The sequence below is a fragment of the Triticum aestivum genome, chromosome 2B (genome assembly GCF_018294505.1).
Source record: "Triticum aestivum cultivar Chinese Spring chromosome 2B, IWGSC CS RefSeq v2.1, whole genome shotgun sequence".
NCBI lineage: Eukaryota > Viridiplantae > Streptophyta > Magnoliopsida > Poales > Poaceae > Triticum > Triticum aestivum.
In genome coordinates, this window is record NC_057798.1 from 477,569,364 (window position 1) to 477,585,217 (window position 15,854).

The following is a 15,854-nucleotide window of genomic DNA, read 5'->3' on the forward strand; positions in this document are numbered from 1 at the left end:
CTTTCATTCTCTTTCTATTTTCTGCCATGGCCGGGTTTTGAGTCTTACTCAACTTCACACCTTGCAACACAGGCAAGAACTCCTTCTTTGACTGTTCCATTTTGAACTACTTCAAAATCTTATCAAGGTATGTACTCATTAAAAAATCTTATCAAGCATCTTGATCTATCTCTATAGATCTTGATGCTCAATGTGTAAGCAGGTTTACCGAGGTCTTTCTTTGAAAAACTCCTTCCAAACACTCCTTTATGCTTTCTAGAAAATTCTACATTATTTCTGATCAACAATATGTCATTCACATATACTTATCAGAAAGGCTGTAGTGCTCCCACTCACTTTCCTGTAAATACAGGCTTCACCGCAAGTCTGTATAAAACTATATGCTTTGATCAACTCATCAAAGCATATATTCCAACTCCGAGATGCTTGCACCAGTCCATGGATGGATCACTGGAGCTTTCACACTTTGTTAGCACCTTTAGGATTGACAAAACCTTCTGGTTGCATCATATACAACTCTTCTCTAATAAATCTGTTAAGGAATGCAGTTTTGACATCCATTTGCCAAATTTCATAAAATGTGGCAATTGCTAACATGATTTAGACAGACTTAAGCATCGATACGAGTGAGAAAATCTCATCGTATTCAACACCTTGAACTTGTCGAAAAACTTTTCTTTGCGACAAGTTGAGCTTTGTAGATAGTAACACTACTATCAGCATCTGTCTTCCTCTTGAAGATCCATTTATACAATATGGCTTGCCGATCATCGGGCAACTCCACCAAAGTCCACACTTTGTTCTCATACATGGATCCCATCTCAGATTTCATGGCCTCAAGCCATTTCGCGGAATCTGGGCTCATCATCGCTTCCTCATAGTTCATAGGTTCATCATGGTCTGGTAACATGACTTCCAGAACAGGATTATCGTACCACTCTAGTGAGGTATGTGCTCTGGAAGACCTACGAGGTTCTGTAGTAACTTGATCTGAAGTTTCATGATCATCATCATTAGCTTCCTCACTAATTGGTGTAGGAATCACTTGAACTGATTTCTGTGATGAACTACTTTCCAATTCGGGAGAAGGTACAATTACGTCATCAAGTTCTACTTTCCTCCCACTCACTTCTTTCAAGAGAAACTCCTTCTCTAGAAAGGATCCATCTTAGCAACGAATATCTTGCCTTCAGATCTGTGGTAGAAGGTGTACCCAACAGTTTCCTTTGGGTATTCTATGAAGACGCACTTCTCCGATTTGGGTTCAAGCTTACCAGGTTGAAATTTTTTCACATAAGCATCGCAACCCCAAACTTTAAGAAATGACAACTTTGGTTTCTTGCCAAACCACAGTTCATATGGTGTCGTCTCAACGGATTTAGATGGTGCCCTATTTAACGTGAATGTAGCTGTCTCTAATGCATAACCCAAAATGATAGTGGTAAATCGGTAAGAGACATCATAGATTGCACTATACCCAATAAAGTACGGTTACGACATTCGGACACACCATTACGCTGTGGTGTTCCATGTGGCGTGACCTGTGAAACTATTCCACATTGTTTTTAAATGAAGGCCAAACTCGTAACTCAAATATTCTCCTCCACGATCAGATCGTAGAAACTTTATTTTCTTGTTATGATGATTCTCCACTTCACTCTGGAATTCTTTGAACTTTTCAAATGTTTCAGACTTGTGCTTCATTAAGTAGATATACTCATATCTGCTCAAATCATCTGTGAAGGTCAAAAAATAACGATACCCGCCACAAGCATCAACACACATTGGAGCGCATACGGTATGTATTATTTCCAACAAGTCAGTAGCTCATTCCATTGTTCTGGAGAATAAGTTGATAATAAGTTGATAATTTTGACCGCTGTTCAGTGATCTACTCCTAGATCACTACTGTACTCCCTTGCCAAAATTAGTGTAGGGTATACAATAGATCTGGTACACAGCATGGCATACTTTATAGAACCTATGGCTGAGGCATAGGAAATGACTTTCATTCTCTTTCTATCTTCTGCCGTGGTCGGGCTTTGAGTGTCACTCAATTTCACACCTTGTAACACAGGCAAGAACTTTTTCTTTGACTGTTCCATTTTGAACTACTTCAAAATCTTGTCAAGGTATGTACTCATTGAAAAAACTTATCAAGCGTCTTGATCTATCTCTATATATCTTGATGCTCAATATGTAAGCAGCTTCACCGAGGTCTTTCTTTGAAAAACTCCTTTCAAACACTCCTTTATGCTTTGCAGAATAATTATACATTATTTCCGATCAACAATATGTCATTCACATATACTTATCAGAAATGTTGTAGTGCTTCCACTCACTTTCTTTTAAATACAGGCTTCACCGCAAGTCTGTATTAAAACTATATGCTTTGATCAAATAAGTGCGCGCCTCTACATCGACCAGTATACAACAGATCTGGTACACAACATGGTATACAATAGAAACTATTCCAACCGTGCATACCACGGTCAAATAAGTTGCACTATCATTATCAACTTTGCATCTTTTGGCATCAATATTATGAATATGTGTATCACCATGATCAAGATTCAATAAACCATCAACATTGGGTGTATGACCATAGAAGGTTTTATTCATGTAAACAGAATAACAATTTATTCTCTGTCTTAGATGAAAAATCGTATTGCAATAAACATGATCTAATCATGTTTATGCTCAACGCAAACACCAAATAACATTTATTTAGGTTCGACACTAATCTCGAAAATATAGGGAGTGTGTGATGATGATCATATCAATCTTGGAACCACTTCCAACACACATCGTCACTTCACCCTCAACTAGTCTCTGTTTATTCTGTAACTCCTGTTTCGAGTTACTAATCTTAGCAACCAAACAAGTATCAAATACCTAGGGGTTACTATAAACACTAGTAAGGTACACATCAATAACCTGTATATCAAATATACCCTTGTTAACTTTGCCATCCTTCTTATCTACCAAATATTCAGGGCATTTCCACTTCCAGTGACCATTTCCTTTGCAGTAGAAGCACTCAGTTTCAGGCTTTGGTCCAGCTTTGGGCTTCTTCGTGGGAGTGACAACTTGCTTGCCATTCTACTTGAAGTTCCCTTTCTTTCCCTTTGCCCTTTACTTGCACTACAAAAAAGACACATCCGTGACATTTTTGGCTGAACGAATTTTTTCTGTCATACATATGACACTTCTATGACAATAATTGTGACAAAACCCGGTACCATCATAGATGTGGTGGGCTCCTACTTCTATGACAAAAAATCATGACAAAAAATGGGCTTTTCGTCCTGGGCGGGCCGGAGACGCAGCTGCATGACATTCTTTGCGCCGTCCATGACGGAAAAAACCGTGGTAGAAGCGAGGGCGAGGAATATTTCGGGGAGTTCCCGGTTACGGTGGGCGGTCGGGGGTCGAGCAATGCGCGTTTCTCTCGTACATGTACGCGCGCTTGTGCGAGGTGTTGGCTCTAACTGAACCCGAGCGAGGCGTTGGGCTCTAACTGAACCCGAGCGATTGCACTGCAGGCTACGTGTTACTGAACCCGAGCGATCGATCGATGGTTGTTAACTGATGCCGATCGAGCGATTCCTTCGCTACTGCTGCTAACTGAAGCCGATCGATTAGATGAACAGTGAGCATTGCGCGGGGGGGGGGGGGGTGGATGAACAATGAGCGGCGGCGTTGCTTCTGGATGAACAGGACCCCGTGGTATGGAGGGCTGGATGAACAGGACAACCCCGTGGAGGGCTGGATGAACAATAGATGATGGAGGGGTGCCCGTGGAGGGGTAGTTGAACAGTAGCCGGTGGAGTAGCGCGCGGTGGAGGCTGGATGAACAGGAGCCCGTGGAGGCTGGAGGAGGTCGACGATGAAGATGAACAGTATCTCGTGGAGTCCCATTTTGTGGTACGCCACACCCCTGCCGATGAACATGACCCCCGTTTTGACCGTAGCGCTCCAACACAAGTCTGTTTCATCTGTATTGAGGTACGCCACACCCCTTCCGATCAACAGGACCCCCGTTTCGACCGTAGGAGGTTCGTTTCCTCTGTTTTGCGGTACGCCAGACCCCTCCCGATGAATAGGATCCTGTTTCAAACGTGGTTGGTCAAACACAAGGCTGTTTCCTCCATTCTGCGGTACGCCAGGCCTCGTTTCCATCGCCTGTTCCGTCCAAGCCGGTTGGCTCCCACGCGTTCTGTTGCCTCCCGATGAACACGACGCATTCTATTGCCTCCCCATGAACACGACGCATTCCATTGCCTCCCCATGAACACAACGATGATGCTGTTTCTCCATTCTGACCCAGCCATGTACATGTGCCCTGGCCGTACGTATGCGCGAGTAGGCGTTCAAGACCCCACCCGTATGTATGTACGTGGCCGTATTTTCTTTCTTGCACCCTGGCCGTTATACGTACGTGTACATGCTATGTGCGCACCCCTACTATGACACGTGTGCGCCTCTACTACGACACGTGCGCGCCTCTTCATCGACCAGTATGTACGTACACGTTCGCGACCAGAATGACAACGCTACGTACGCTTCGACCTGGTGGGTCCCGACTGTCAGGCAATTCCTTGCGTGCGAAGATGTAGCTAGTGGGTCCCAGCAGTCAGGGGGTGAATCTTTTTTTTGCCCGGATGCACTTCCTTGCATGCGAAGATGTAGCTGGCGGGTCCCAGCAGTTAGGGGGCGAATCATTTTTTTTTGCCCGTAATATGGACGCACTTCCTTGCGTGCAAAGATGTAGCTGGTAGGTCCCAACAGTCAGGGGGGAAACATTTTTTTCGCGAAATATGGTGGCCCGTCCGGTGGGTCCCTCCTGTCAGGTGGAGGAATCATTATTTTCCGCGTAATAAGGAGGCACTTCCTTGCGACTGCCGTGGACCCAACTGGCAGCCTCTCCACATACAGTACTCTTCCGATGGAATTCGGTCGTTGACCACATTGACCACGCCGCGCCGAGAGCACCATGGCGGTGGACGATGGCGAGGCCTAGGAAGGGGACGATGCGGAGCCGGGAAGACGCAGCAGTGGATGCCCACGCGAAGAGGAGTACGAGGGTTCACTGGTTCGGCTGCGGGGTGAGGCTGCTGTCACCGCAGAATAACTGGGGGTGTGGGTGAGTAGAGGGATGGCCTGGCCAGCGGTGGGAGTAGTAGGGGGCGGTGAGGCCTCCGCGGCATCATAGCCGTCCACGGGAGGCAGGAGCACGCGGCACGACCGGCGCTGGTTTGGGCGGCTGGAGCAAGAAGACTAGAGGTTGAAGAAGCACTACGACCGTTGGATGAACATCGTACGGTTACATGAGCTAGAATCATTCATATTTACTAACTTGACAAAGCCCTCCGTCCCCGTCAACTTGGTAGGCCCACAAGTCAGCCTCCCACTATGCTGGGTTCCAGCTGGCAGGGGGAGTATTCATTTTTTTGTGCGTAATAAGGAGGCACTTCCTTGCGTGCGAAGATAGCTGGTGGGTCCGACCTGTTAGCGAGGGGCATGTTTTTTTGTGAAATACAGAGGCCCTTCTGGTGGGTCCCAGATGTCAGGTGGAGGAATCATTATTTTGCACGTAATAAGGAGGCATTTCCTTGTGTGCGGCTGTGGACCCAACTGTCAGCCTCTCCACGCATAGTCTACTTCCGATGGTGTCGTTCGTTGACCATGTTAACCACGCCGCGCCGAGCGCATCCAAGGTGGTGGACGACGGCGAGGCCCCGGATAGCAACGAGCCGGAGATGGGAAGACGCGGGAGTAGAGTTGCAGACAGAGAGGTGTACGAGGGTTAACTGGTTCTAGTGTGGTGTGGTTTGGCAGTCGGTGGAGAGGAACAGGAGGTGTGGAGGGGTGGAGGGATGGCCTGGACAACGGTGGAGTAGCGCTCCATAGCGAAGCGTGCTAAGCAGAGCTGCTAGCAGAAGGAGGCGGGAGGTGGTTCCGGTGGTGCTGGAGGAAGAAGATGAGAGATTGGAGATGGATGCGATTGTTGGATGTAAATCCAACGGCTAACATGTCAGAATCATTTGTTGACTAAATTGACAATGACTTGCGTTGGCTTCGACCTATTGGCCCACATTTCAGCCTCCAAAAATGTGGCACGTATTCAACCCATTGTCGGCGTTCTGGGAACGGGGGTCCCCAGACTTGCCTGCCTGCGGCCTGCGACGTGGCTCAAGCGGAGGCCCAGTGCAGCCCAGCTTCATCAGCTCAAGCTCAACACTACTAGAAAAAGGCCTACTAATGGCGCACCGGTTTTGCCTACTAATGGCGCACTGCCGGTGCGCCATTACTAGCACGCCACTAGTATTTTTTACTAATGGCGCACCATGTAGTGCGCCATTAGTATAGCCCATGGTGCACCATTAGTATCTGGTATACTAATGGCGCACCACATAGAAGTGCGCCATTAGTATCTGGTATACTAATGGCGCACCACATAGAAGTGCGCCATTAGTAACATTTTTTTTCAGAAATTTTTTTAATTTTTTTCAGAAATTTTTTTTAAATTTTTTTTCATTTTTTTAATTTTTCTTAATCTCAGTTCACTATGGCTTAATCTCGGGTGAATATGCTTAATCTCAGGTCAAATCGCACTCCGTGGTCAAACTTCCCGAAAGGTCACCCATCCTCATACTACTCCAGCCCAAGCACGCTTCACATGCAATTGTTGATATATCTAGCATATCAATCCTGTTATACCTTGTTGATGTCTAGGACTTTCTTCATGTTCATGACTATGATGAAATTTTGAAAAATATTTCAAACTTCCCGATCATATTACGTATCATTTTTTGAAAAAAAATTCAAAAAAAAAATTCAAAACCAATTTTTTTTCTGTTACTAGTGGTGCACCACATCCACGGTGTGCCACTAGTAAGTTTGAATTTTTTTGAATTTGTTGCCGCTAGATCTTGAAAGCCCCGTAACTTTTTTTCTGTTAGGTTTTTGGGGATTTTGAAAATGTATAACGGGGCTCCCCCAGTTAAATTTGGATGTAACTTTTCGAGTAGATGATTTTTCATATAAAAAACTTTTTCATCTGAGTTCGTATGCAAAAGTTATGCCCATTTTACAAATTTCCAGAGAGATTTTGCAAATAAAGTCAACATTCATATTTGTAAATTTTCCCAAAAAGTAGAGCACATATCACATGGGAAACATATTATCTTTTATTTTTTTGACATTTCCATCATTTTCTTTTATTTTTTTTAAACTGAAAAGGCGATCCACCGAGGGGGTGCATTCGGTGTTGGGGCAAGTTAGTAATGGCGCACCGTGGGGTGGTGCGCCATTACTAGTTTATTTTTTTATTTTTTTTACTTTTTTTTCAAAACTACTAGGCGCACGACGGATGTGGTGCGCCATTACTATGTCAATTAGTAATGGCGCACTATGCAACGGTGCGCCATTAGTAACAAATTTTTTTTTATGTTTTTTTTCAAAACTACTAATGGCGCACCACACACCAGGTGCGCCATTAGTAATATATTACTAATGGCGCACCGAGAAATGGTGCGCCATTAGAATATAGTAATGGCGCACCACATCACAGGTGCGCCATTAGTGGCCATTCCATCTATAGCCCTTTTTGTAGTAGTGCAAGACCCTCGCGACGGGCCAAGCCTCGCGGGGCGTACGACATTGAGCTTCCTCAGGAGCAGCCTCATCAGGCGGGCTCATGAGGAGGCGAAGAGATCAAGGCAGGGGTACCTCGCGAGGTGTCCGTGACGCAAGCCATGACGACCGAGGCCAGGCGGGCGCCAGGCAGGCACCGGCCTGCGCAGTGTTCTTGTTTCCCCTTTGGTGCAAAGGGGGCAAGCACATGCCAAGGCATCAGGCAAAGGCTACCGTTTTGGTGCAACAAGACCAAGACCAGCAGAACGGAAGGATGGAGGTCACCGTGGAGCCCAAGACGACATCACCGTCATAGTCTTTGGCAGTCGAAGGCCAACTTTAGTCAGGATAAGTGTACTAGATGTTCCCCTTAAAAATGGCCAATTGTTGGTGCCCTTCCCGCTCAATATTTGGGAAGAGGACCAGGGCCTCTCTCTATATATAGGGCTACCCACCATGGTAGGGCGGGGAGAGAGAGACGAGGGCGGAGAAAACCAACCCTTCTGAAGGGGCAACACCACCACAAGAACATCCATCGCGAGGCTGTTCTTCGTTTGTATTGTTCATCATCAGCCCCTGAGGCAATCCACCACACCACACACTGGAGTAGGGTCTTACACCACAATGGTGGCCTGAACCAGTATAAACCTCGTGTCCCCTGTGTGTTCTTCTTTCTAGCCTAGATTCCTTGCGAGGCTTCGAGACGTGAGTTGGTAGGAGAGAAATCTTCACGCGCACCCCAGAGTTCGAACCTCAAGGGTCTGCCGGAACCCAAAATCCGACATTTGGCGCGCCAGGTAGGGGTGCGCCGGAATCGTGTCTTCCGCCGCCTCGCATTTCATCGTCCGTCGCGCCCATGTCTGACGCTCGCCGAGTCCGCGCCGAGCGGCGGGCTGCTCTCGCAGCCCATGTCGCCCAGACAGCCCCCGTCCGCGGGCCTCCCCGTCGTTCCCCGTCTCCTGCCGCCCACGCCGCCACCGGCCTGGCAGGGAACGAGCAGCAGGCGTCGGTGCTGCATCCCTCGGTGCGGCGGGAAGGCCGCACCGCCACCCCGTCACTGACTCCAGCAGGCTCGTCGCTGCACGCTCGTCACGCTCCCGTGGACGCGCATGCCGTGTTGCTCCTGGCACGTGAGCTCCTGCACTACCGCCCCGTCGACGACCTCTACGACGAGTGGCTCGCTCGCATCAGCGAGCTCGTCAACGTTGCAGTGGGCTCCCCTGCGCCATCTGTCTCGCTGCATCGCCCTCCGCCCTGCGCGGGCAACGCAGCTCCGGAGGCACCTCCGCCGCCTCCTCCTCAAGAAGGCGCCTTGGCCCCAAGGCGCGCGACCCCTGGATGAGACCCACTGCGTCCAGCGCCCGCGCAGCAAGAAAAGAGCTGTCAAAAGGTCCCTCGCCCTCAAGAAGGTGCTCGCGTGCTCCCCGCGCCAGCACGCCATGACCGCGCTCCTGCTCCAGCGCCCCAAGACCCCGCGCTGCTGCTGGCGGCAGCGCGTGGAGATCTCCAAGATCAAGCCCTTCGTCACCAGAGGCCCCCTGTGGCCACTACAGGCTACCGCGCCTTCACCACAGAGCTATGCAGCGTGGCCTGGCCAGGCAAGTTCAAGCCAGATCTGCCTTCTCGCTACGACGGTACTGCCGACCCCGCGGAGTTCCTCCAGCTCTACAAGCTGGGCATCGAGGCGGCCAACGGGGATGAAAAGGTCATGGCAAACTAGTTTCCCATGGCCTCAAGGATGGCGCCTGCACCTGGCTCCTAAACCTACCTCCCAGCATGATCTCCTCTTGGGATGATATGCACACCCGCTTCATCGCCAACTTCCAAGGCACTCGCGACTGGCCCTCGGCCATGAGTGACTTGCGCCGCATCAAGCAACAACCAGGAGAGACCCTGCAAAAGTGCATCCAGCGCTTCAACAATTCCCTCCTCAAGATCCCCAGGGTGACTGAGGAAGCCATCATCTCAGCCTTCTCCGATGGCGTGCGTGACATCAAGATGAAAGAGGAGCTAGCAATCCATGAAGACCTGTGCACATCTCTAGAGTTGTTCAACTTGGCGACCAAGTGCGCTAGGGCTGAGGAAGGGCGCCTCTCCCTCCTCAAGCTTCCGGCTACCAGTCCGGAAGAGAAGAAGCCCAAGGTCAAGGACGTGAAGCGCAAGGGAGCGGATGTGCTCGCAGCGGAGCCAGATACCAAGCGAGGCAGGGATCAACCGGAGTCATCCAAGGGCAGCCAGTACTGCGTGTACCATGACCTCCACACCCACAACACCAACGAATGCCAAGAGCTCAGGGCTGTGCGAGATGGACATATCGGCCGATGCCCCGAGCGGAGCGATCGGGGCTATGGCCGAGGTGGAGGACGATGGGAACACTGTGGCCCTCGCCAAGGGTGGCGTGACCGACCTCGCGAGGACCGCTGGCAGGACCAGCCTCGTGAGGGAGGTTGGAGGGATCAGCCTCTTGAGGATCGCCCGCAAGGCAACGCAGGCCTCCCTCCTCTGCCACCACCACCAAGGAGGAATGAAGACCAGCATCAGGACGAGGGGGCTGGGGGCTTCCAGGAGTCGCGCGCAATCGCTTGCATCCTGGGCGGAGCTCAAGCCCCAGCCTCTCAGCGTATCTTCAAGCAGTTTGCTCGCGAGGTGAATGCCGTCCTCCCAAAGCTCGAGGCATCACGCCCTCTCAGGTGGTCCACATGTGCCATCATGTTCAGCTCAGCGGATCAGCTCAAGTGCGCAGCAACAGCTGGGGTCCTCCCAATGCTCTGATCCCCAGTCATCAGCAATGTGCAGGTCACCAGGACCCTCATCGATGGTGGAGCAGGGCTCAACGTTCTGTCTATTGAGACATTCAACAATCTCCAAGTACCGTATGATCAACTCTAGCCAACCAAGCCTTTCTCAGGAGTCACTGATGGTTCTACCACCCCGATAGGGCAGGTCCGCCTCCCTGTCACCTTCAGACATCGCAAGAACTACCGTACTAAGCTCATTGACTTCGACGTCGCCCACATTCGCATGCCGTACAATGCCATCCTCGGGTATCCGGCCCTGGCCAAGTTCATGGCAGTGACTCACCATGGCTACAATGTCCTCAAGATGCCAGGAAGCGGTGGAGTCATCATAGTCCCCTATGATGAAAAGGATGCAGTGTGTTCTCTTGAGCATGCCTTCCAGGCCGCGGCAATCGAAGACCCAGATCGCAGGAGCGGGAGCCTTCCCGAGGCAGTCCCTAAGAAGAAGAAGAATTCACCTGGCGCAAACCATCAGGAGGCAGGCACCTCCAGAGTTGTTGCATCGGGATCCGTGCCTGTTCAAGGGGCGCCACCCTCTGTCGCATAGGAAGGCACGCCCGACGCCCTCCTTGGGTAAGGCTCGGGGGCTCTCTCCTGGAGGGCCACCGACTTTGCCAAGGTCACGAGGGAGGTGCTCGGGCACCACTTGGAGACGTGCATCAAAGCACGTTTCCCTCAGGAAGGTATGAGGCAAGGAGGGCCAAACCCTCAGGAGTTCATCGCAAGAAACACTTAGGAGCTGCATGAGTCAAGAGTCATGTGCGGCAGCCATCGCTTACCCGCCGTAGCCCCCCATCTAGGCGAGGGTGGTGGGCTGCGCGTCTGCATCGACGTGCCAGGGCCCAACCGAGCTGCGTCTCAGGAGCGCCTCTGGCCCTCGCGCGTGGGATGTTGCGAGGGTCCACCTCACAGCTACATTTGCATGCCTCTCGGCCTACCGAACGCGGCCGCTGCTCATCAGCGCCTACTAAGGAGCATTCTGGAGGCTCAGGAGGTCAGGCATTGCACGGTCCTGGCAGAGGTGGAGATGATCCTCGAGGATCCGCCTGCGCCCCCGGAGCCTCCCGAGGCTCCTGGTCCCAGGAGCTCGTGAGGGTAGGCTTCCTCACCGCGCGTCGTCCGCTACTTCAGCATTCCTTCATCTCCAATGGTATCAGGTGACATCTTTCAAAGTTCCATTTTCAGCTGGGAGCGCCCCCAAGGCTGCATCATTCCCAGGACGCGTGGGCCCATCCCTGCGGCATGTATCCGTTTTTCTTATGTTCTTTGCTTACCTTGTTGGGGGCGCCCCTCGGGCTGCATTATCCCCAAGCCGCTCGGCCCCGACCCGGTGGCATGTATCTCTCCCGCATCTATCTAGGTTGTGTGCCCCGCATACTTAACCCGCTATGATCATTACCTGATGCCTCCCATGGCACCCCTTTTGTTTTTCTTTTCTTCTCCATGCTGATCGCTTGCACGTTAAAAGGGGGGCACCTGAGCATCACGGCTCACAGGCTCTTACTGGCTCTCCAGCCCTCACCTCCTGGCCTTGTCCACGGCATCGTGACCTGGCATGCCAGCGACGGCTGAGCTCGCTCGAGGGCCAGGACCTGAGGACATAGAGCGTTGGCATCTAACCAATCTTGCAGGAGCATACTAAAAACAAAGGCCCAGAGCCAGGCGCAACCCGCCTTGAGGTAGGGCCCCGTGAGTCCCGCGCTGGCTCATGGGTGCCCGGATACACCTCGTCAAGCCCTACCGTGCCAGCCACGTGTCAGGGCGGGGCTGTACACGCCCCAGGGGCTCCTCTCAGAGGCCCCCCTCCCACGTAGCAGTGGAAGCACCATGCTCCGCGCTGGCTGACGACACTGCCGAGGAGCGGCTATGCCCATACACATACGGAAGCGCTACGCTCCGCGCTTGTGATAAACAACTGGGGGCGGCCCACAGCCGCATCAACCTTAGGGAGCCCAGAGCTTAGTGTCCGGCCCTATCGTAACGCCTCCCCTCGGGAGTGCCACGCGAGGGGGATGGACACGGGGGCTATGTCCGGGCCACGCCCGGGCGCACGCCACCCAGCCAGGTCTCTCGGGCCTGGTTCATCGTGCGCCCCTCCTCGAGCGGAGCCAAGGTACGAAGACCGTTTGAGCGTCAAGGGGGACGCCTGAGCATCGCGACTCAGGATCCTAACTGGTCACGTAGCCCCTCACTCCTTAGTCCCGTCCTGGTTTCTGGTCGGGGCTAACGGCGGCTGAGGTATGCGCGGGGCCGGGCCCTGCCGACGTAGAACGACAAATCCACTCCTATGCCTTCCTTCCCTACTTGTCGTTCGCGCGTCAAGGGGGACTCCTAAGCATCGCGACTCAGGAGCCTAACTGGTCATGTAGCCCCTCACTCCTTAGTCCCGTCCTGGTTTCCGGTCGGGGCTAACGGCGGCTGAGGTATGCGCGGGGCCGGGCCCTGCCAACGTAGAACACAAGCAAATAGGAGGGAAAAATGCAAATTCTAGGGAATTCAAAAGCAAATATTACAGGCCATAGGTTGTTTTCACAACGCCAAACACAAGTTTAAAGGCCTCCACGAGGCATGGTGCATGTTGCAGGAATTGAAGCAGGACAGAAGCCGCGAAGGGATCACGGTGGCGCAGCCGCTTGTGGTGGAGTCACACTGGGCGGCTCCACCTCCCGAAGCCGCGGAGCTGGCAGCATCGCGCCCGGGCTTGGTGCCGAAGGCACGGAACCTTCCCAGCAAGGCCTCAGCTCGGCCCTTCATAGCCTCACAAGCAGCAGCGGCAAGCTCGCCGCTCACATGTTCCAGTAGGTTGTCGAGGTCGATGTTGGGGTCGTGAAGGTAGACGTGGCTAAGGACACGCGTCAGCGCTGCACAAGATAGGGCACGCGCCTCGGCCTCGGTCGTGGGACGAAGGCCGTCTGCGACATCTTCAAGTGCACGGACCAGGAAGGGAAGCAGCTCGGCGGCGCCGTCCTCTGCGCCAGCCAACGACTTCTCTAAGCCACCATCATAAAGCATCTTCAGCACAGCGCGAGCTTTCTCCTACAGCTTCGCGAAGGCCACTCGATCCTCAGCCAGGACCTCCGCCTTGCCGTCCAGCTCGATCCTCTCTGCCTTCAGCACCTGCTCCAGCGTCTCTAACCGGACACGACGGTCATCGAGCTTGGCGTCCCGGTCCCTGACGGCAGCTTCCCGAGCCTTCATCTCCTTCTCCTTCTCCTGGCGGCCGCGGACCTCCTTGGCGAGCTTGTCACGCAGGCCTTGCAGCTCGTCCTCCAGCGCCTTGCAGCGGCCCCGGGCATCCACAGCATCACCCAGGGTAGCGTCGCGAGCGGCCTTGGCCTGGGAGGTGGCTTGTTTCTCCTCATCGAAGGCCGACACAGCCTGGCTCAGCGCCGCCCGGACGGACGCATCAGAGCGGACCCAACCAGAGGCTAGCTCCAAGCGCCCGGCCACCAGGCAGGGGTCCGCTCTCCGGAGATCCTCCCATAGCTGGCTTAGTTCGTTGGCAGCACGGTCCAAGACGGCAGAGGAAGCAGAGGAGATGGGAGCCGGTGGAATAGGCGGAGAGAACGGCAGCGCGACCACAACTTGGAAGGAAGGGACCCCCTGAGCCTTGGCCACCTTGGTGACAGCATCAAGTGCAGGCACCTCCAGAGTCAGCGGGGCCACGGGGGCTGACTCCTCACCGGAGTGTCCCTGCTGGGCTCGCGAAGATGACCGAGCAGGGGAGGCACGAGCCTCGCCGCCTCTTTTCCCCGCAGATGAAGGCGCTGCCCCGGCAGGCGAAATCGCCCCAAGCAGGGCCGCCGAGGCCCCTTTCAACCTTTTTGCTGCAGGCACCGGCCTAGCCAAAAGGATGCAGACGTCAAGCCTTGGCGACGGAAACAAAAGCAAAACATGAATCGAGCACTTACTGGTCGTCGTTCGCGGACTCAAGCAGCCTCCTGCCAAACTTGAAGCCCGAGAGCCTACTGCTAGGGTCAGCCTTGGGAGGTCCGAAAGCAGAAGGCGCGTCGGGAGGGCTAGAGCTGGCCTCAAACCGCCCCGGGACTAGAGCAGACCCTCGGGGAACCAGCACCATCCTGTCCTTCCTCGGGACCAAGGGCGAGTCCTCCCCACCTTGCCTGGCACCGCCCTCGTCGTTGTCCGGCATGGAGCGGAGGGCGCGGGACCTGCGTCGAGTGAAGGAATCCCCGACTCCTCGCTGGTCGCCTCAGAGTTGGGCTCTTCTTCCTCCTCCTCTTCTTCCTCCCCTCCCCCCCGCTGGAGTCGTCGGAGGACACGTTCACCGTCGCCAACGCCGCCAGATCCTCGGGAGCTTTCGCTGGCACCAGCCCCTCCCCGTTGAAGGTGGGCATGGCGTCCACCACCTGCTCCCAGTCGTCGCGAAGGAACATGGGGATAGGAGCGCCCTCCGGGCTCGCCACGTCTCCACCAACCAAGGAATGGAGAGCCACAACCAGATCTTCATCGGCCAAGGCCTTAGAGCTTAGGCGGAGGGCGGCATCTGCTTCCCCAAGCCTCCACAATGGGAGTGAGTGTTCCTGAAGTGGAGCCACCCAGTGCTCCAGGAACTCCCTCAGGAGCATAGCCCCGGTCAGCTTCGCCGCCCCCAAGTTGACTGGCCTCAGGTTCGCGTTCATCCTCTTCAGCACCACCTTCGCACGGGGGTCGTCAAGCTCCGCGCGAGACCATGCATCAACAGCCTTGGGCTGCCCTGTAGGCAGCACCAGTCGAGGGTGGATGCGCCCAACATCCACCATGACCCACTTGCTCCAGAAGCCTTCGATCCTCTTCCCGGGCTTCGATATGGCATTGGAGTTGGAGTATGCGATAAAGCTCGCACATGCGGTGATGTGGGCACCAGAAACCCGGAGGGAAAAGTAATGGCGCGGCCAGGCCATTGAGGGCATCACTCCAACGTGAGCCTCACAATAGTAGGCGAAAATCGCCAGTAGAAGAACAGAGTTGGGGTGGAGGTGCAGAGCTTGCAAGTTGTATAGGCGAAGAACAGCAAGGAAGAACTCAGAAAAATGAGGCACCAGACCGGCGATGATGGCGCTCACAAAGAGCGGGTAGAAGGTGCTCCCCTTGCCTTCAGGCTGGGCAGAGCCGACCTTGAGCATAGTCGCCCCCTCGTTGCCCTGCGCCACCGTTATCAGGCGCGTGAGGGTGAGGTTCTTCTCCGACACGTTCGGGGGATCCAGAGCCGGCGAGTACCAGGCCTCGGTCAGGGTCTTGCGAGGCGCCATGGCTCGCCGGATGTAAGGGATTGAGGCAGATCTGGAGGATTTCAGAAGCAAGAAGGAGAAGAGCGAGAAAGGGGATCTGGAGCAAGACGAACGAGAAAAAAGCAAGTAAGTCTGGCCCGGGCACCCCTTTTGTCAAACGGATGGTTGCCGAGGCGTCATGGGGAAGCGG